A 6,000-nucleotide genomic window follows, 5' to 3' on the forward strand; every position below is an offset into this window, starting at 1 on the left:
TCTACTTTTTATTTTATAAGCAAATAAGGTTATTTTTACAATGTTTATCTAGTGTTATTTGTTCTGTATTGATTTTTTTGGCTGTTGTTCAACCCTGAAGGTTTATTTAATATAGATTTTTTAACATTCTGTACAACAAATATACAAACACATTATCCAAAATGATGTATAAATGAAAAACTTAACATAGAAATGTTTTAGTATTGAATATATAATACAAGTCAAGAAAGTAATTTACAAAGTATAAAATTAATTTTTAGTTTCTTTATTGTCATATTTTTAAAGGAACAACTGCTTTTTGAAATAGTATTCAGAGAATGACCCATCACCTGATGGAGAAAAACATAGGATGTACATGTGGGTATATGTATATAATATGTGTGTGTGTGTATATATATATATATATATGTGTGTGTGTGTGTGTGTGTGTATACACAAAAGAATTATTGACATGATTGAGTAAAGACATTGAAAAATCTATATAGCTTTCCAAAGCATTTTAACCCCAATTGGGTTAAAGAAAAATTAAAATAAGTAGACTACTCTGACTTGCATAAATTCATGTATTATTTTCTTAAAGAATCAAACAAGCAAATCAGCAATATCAGACATATCAAACTTTCCTGAGTCTACAGGAAAAATACTACATATTCTGGTAATACAGGACTTGGACTTTTTCATCTCCTTTCTACCTGATTTGATTTTGCTGATAGTTTTTATCAGGATCTGATAATAATGAACTTTTTTTTCTCAGGACTTGTAAAAAAGTGATCTTTTACAGGATTCAATTCTGTACCTACAAAATTCTTATAAACAAATTCAGCTTTTTAATTTGATTTCTAGAAGCCCTTAAAGATTAGGAGGTACTCAATATATCAATCCTTTATTTACAAGTATTGGATTCCTTTTACCCTCTCCTCTCTGTAAAAATGATATATTGTTTTTATTTGCAGCCTTTTTTTATCAGGAGGATTTGGACCTGGAACAGCTGCCATCATGGTTTGCAGACTCCAGCATTTGGGAAATTGTATCAGAAAGATTTGTCCTATTTCTTTATATATTATCTGCCTCCCACTAGGGACTACGACAACCTCCTCATGTAAGGAGTAAATTACCTTTACAGAGATTGAATCAACAAGGCAATCTAGTAATGGCTATTATTATTTGAATGGTTATCATTCTCTGTCCATGATGCTGACATCATCTCTGCCTCATCTGAAATTTCAAAATCCACATGCCAATAACTTTTGCTTAAGTGGATTATTTCATTAGGCATAGAAAATATTCATTTCCTCCAAGTGAAAAATATTATCTTGGTAACAATCCTAGTAAATTCAGCATACATTGTGGTGGAGTTTAATAAAGAAGTTTTTTTTTTTTTTTTTCTCTTTGCATCCTTTTTCTTGGGGGAGAGAGGGAGTGGATTTGGAGCAATATCACTTGTCACCTATCATGTCTCCAGGTTGGGGCTTGGATACCCAGAATTGATGGACTGAAACTTGAGGTTATACTGGAATAGCTTGTAATAAAGAAGAATTAGACCCAATAGTGACCAGAAACAGAGATGGAGATGAAACTAGAGGTGGGTCTGGATGTTCTGCTCCCTCAAGGGCAGAGTGTCACTTAGTGACTTCATCTGACCAAAGAGTCCTTTCTTTCTTGTTTTTGTTCCAAATCTTTTTTTTTATCTTTACAATGATTCTTTGACTTGTCATAAATTTAATCTTTATGTTTGATACAAGAGGAAATCCTATTTTGGGATTTAAAATCCTATTTTCTGATATTTTTATTCTTGACAAATCCACTTTCCCCTTCTGCAATTCTACAAAGCAATGCTGGACATCTTGTTATTTAAGCTTTTTTTAGATCCTTGATTCTCAGAAAAAAAATATTTAATGAATTGCAATTTGCTAAGCATAATGAAATATTTTAAAATCCATGGTTCCTTCTCTATATCCTTTAAGGCTGATACTTATTTTTCTATTTATTTTCTTTGAAGACAGTTGAATATAATTGAAAATTTAAGGTAGTATTTTTGGGACATTGAAGGTATTTTACAACATATCCTTTTCCATTAGTCTTGAGATTCTCTGCTGCCTTGATGTTTCCTTGTCATACAAATTAGTTATTTTCCTAAAAATATCTGACAAATTTGAGATATTTGGACATTGCAGAATAATTATAGATAATCTGATCAGAGCAAAATTAAAGCCAGTATGGAAGTCATAAAAATTGTTGGTCAATAGAAGAAATTTATAGCTACAGTTGTCTAACATGAAAATGAATTGCATTGTTAAGGTTTCTTTAGCTCGCTCGAGGTATTTTGATAGATTCTGGACGATTATATATCAGGGATACAATTGAAAGGATTCGTATACAGGGTTAATTTCAGCAACCTCTATGATCCGTTTCTAGTCCTGAGAATTCTATATCCAAATAGAAACTAAATAAGCATAGTACCATTGTATTAACTATAATTGTAATGGCAGAAACAAGACATGGACCCACATTTAACACCACATACTAAGATAAGATCAAAATGGGTCCAAGATTTAGGCATAAAGAATGAGATCATAAATGAATTAGAGGAACATAGGATAGTTTACCTCTTAGACTTGTGGAGGAGGAAGGAATTTGTGTCCAAAGGACAACTAGAGATTATTATTGATCACAAAATAGAAAATTTTGATTACATCAAATTAAACAGTTTCTGCACAAACAAAACTAATGCAAACAAGATTAGAAAGGAAGTAACAAATTGGGAAAACATTTTTAAAGTTAAAGGTTCTGATAAATGTCTCATTTCCAAAATATATAGAGAACTGACCCTAATTTATAAGAAATCAAACCATTCTCCAATTGAAAAATGGTCAAAGGATATGAACAGACAATTTTCAGATGATGAAATTAAAACTATTTCCACTCATATGAAAGTGTTCCAAATCACTATTGATCAGAGAAATGCAAATTAAGACAACTCTGAGATATCATTACACACCTGTCAGATTGGCTAAGATGACAGGAACAAATAATGATGAATGTTGGAGGGGCTGTGGGAAAAGTGGGACACTGATGCATTGTTGGTGGAGTTGTGAAAGAATTCAACCATTCTCGAGAGCAATCTGGAATTATGCCCAAAAAGTTATCAAACTGTGCATACCCTTTGATCCAGCATTGCTGCTATTGGGCTTATATCCCAAGGAAATACTGAGGAGGGGAAAGGGACCTGTATGTTCCAAAATGTTTGTGTCAGCCCTTTTTGTAGTGGCTGGAAACTGGAAAATGAACGGATGTCCATCAATTGGAGAATGGTTGGGTAAATTATGGTATATGAATGTTATGGACTATTATTGTTCTGTAAGAAATGACCAACAGGAGGAATACAGAGAGGCTTGGAGAGACTTACATCAACTGATGCTGAGTGAAACAAGCAGAACTAGGAGATCATTATACACTTCAACAATGATACTGAAGGAGGATGTATTCTGATGGAAGTGGATATCTTCAACATAGAGAAGAGCTAACCCAATTCCAATTGATCATTGATGGACAGAAACAACTACACCCAGAAAAGGAACACTGGGAAATGGGTGTAAACTGTGAGCATTTTGTTTGTTTGTTTGTTTTTGTTTTGTTTTTCTTCCCAGATTATTTTTACCTTCCAAATATAATTCTTCCTTTGCAACAACAACAACAAAATTTGGATTTGCACATATATATCGTACCAAGCATATACTATAAGATATTTAATATGTATGGGAATGCCTGCCATCTAGGGAAGGGGGTGGAGGGAAGGAGGGGAAAAATTCAGAACAGAAGGGAGTACAAGGGATAATATTGTAAAAAAAAAATAAATTACCTATGCATATGTACTGTCAAAAAAGTTATAATTATAAAATTAATAAAAAAAAAACTATAATTGTATCCCATCCTAATTTGTAGCAGAAGATAATAAAAAGTGGGGCAGGAAGTAAAACCTAGAAGAGGCAAAAACAAGGATAAATATAAAAGATAGGTGATGCTTTGACCTAAAGATTTTCTAAAAAGTAATGATCAAAACAGAGCCATGGATCAGAAATAGAGTAAACAGTCAGATTCCAGGGAGTATCTTATGGGTACTAAAAGACAAAGCAAGCCAAATAGTTAGAAACTAGGAAAAACATCAAGATACCTATGATAAGGGGACTTCAAACTGAGACTAATTTCTGTCTCACATCAGCTTGCAAAAAAACATAAAACATATTTTGGGCAGTTTTTCTGTAGGAAAAGGTGATCCAATCATATTAAGGAAATAGTAAATGATTAAATCATATTTTCAAGAAAACCATAGTTTCAAAGATCGTGGCATATTTGGCATCATATTTGTCATACTTGCCTTGTCTATGATTGGGACTTTCAACCCCCTGAAAAGATAGAAATGTAGGTCTTTTTGGTTGTGTAGAATCTATTTGATATAATTTATTTTTACATTTATTAATTTATTTAGGATTGGAATTTGGAAAAGTTGCTTTTAAAAATGAAATTGGCATTCACAGAAATTAAGTGAAATCCAGTACTTCATGCAGAAATGTAGCATGTTTAACAGAACGAGAAATAAAATGTAAGTCTCCTGATACTCAGATCAGTTTTTTTTTTAAATTATACTGTGTTGTTTAATTTGACAGGTTTATAGATAATTGTGAAAATTAAGCAGGTTGTTAACTGATTTACAATGTGACTAAAATACTATTGGCCTATGAGGAAACACAGTATCTTTACAATGTCTAGGGAAATATATTCAATTTTAGTTTTGTAATAAAATAGGAAGAATTATCTAAACACAAAATTGGTATGGAAAATGATACCTAGAACATGATAATACATGTTGTTCTTGTTGTTTGTCTTTCTCAAAGAGGACCATGACATTAGGGAAATGTATGCCATGCCTCTTAAGTGGGTTTAATAATAACACCTACCTCACTGGATTGCTATGAAGACCAGATAAATTATGTATGTAAAGTGTTTTGCAAATGCTAATGTACTATATCAATACTGGCTAGTAGCTATTATATAAATATTATATTTACCCAAGATGTTTCAAGCTAAAATTTTCCTGGGGAGAGGGAGATTTTATAGAAGAAATTAAGAGAAATGCTAAAATTTTTGGACAGATATATTCATCTCTCACACCCAAATGCTGTTTATGACAATGACTTTGCAATGAGAATGTGTCAGATTTCATATGCACTTTATTTGCTCATTCTCATGGACAGATAATAATGAAAAATAAAAAAGAAATGCCACCCAAACAAGGCTATTCTTACATAATTCTCTCAGGTAGGTAATCACCAGGATTAATTAGTAGGCAGATAGTGAGGGAGTTTGATCATGCTCTTTAAATCTTAGTTTTACATCATTGCATACACTCTAAAATCAGCTGAGATATATGCATCTTGCCAGTTAGGAAGTGAAGATCTACATCCCATAAGATTAGCCAGCAGGAGTCAGGCTCCATTTGCTTAGATAAAAGTGATTCTAACATCCTTTCTTCCAACCCACATTTTTCTCATCAACAAATGCTAAGGTTCTCTGGGCCCAAATGCTAGTCTGGCCACAAATAGCTCTTTTCAAAAACTCTACCAGAAAATTTACACCTGCATAAAGTTGGATTTCTTAACTAGAAATCCTAATCCCCAAAATATGCTTCTGACAGCAAATAATAATGTTAATCCTTAAAACAGAATGTATTGGCTTAAGTGGACATTTAATTAGATGGTTATAAAATCAACTTTTTTGAAAAGACTAAAATCATTAGAACTTGAATATATCTTTAAGATCATTTAGATAAATCTCTTCCCTTTTACCTAATTTTCAGAAATGAAAACTGAGAATTAGAGGAAGTATATGAAGACAGCAGGATTCAACAGTCTTTCCTTAGTTGTTCCTTAAGTTAAAATGATGTTAAGTAGCTCCTGTTTTCTGTCAATGGAATGAAAATTATTATTACTCAGAAAACAATGG

Source organism: Sminthopsis crassicaudata, chromosome 2 (genome assembly GCF_048593235.1).
Source record: "Sminthopsis crassicaudata isolate SCR6 chromosome 2, ASM4859323v1, whole genome shotgun sequence".
Classification (NCBI taxonomy): domain Eukaryota; kingdom Metazoa; phylum Chordata; class Mammalia; order Dasyuromorphia; family Dasyuridae; genus Sminthopsis; species Sminthopsis crassicaudata.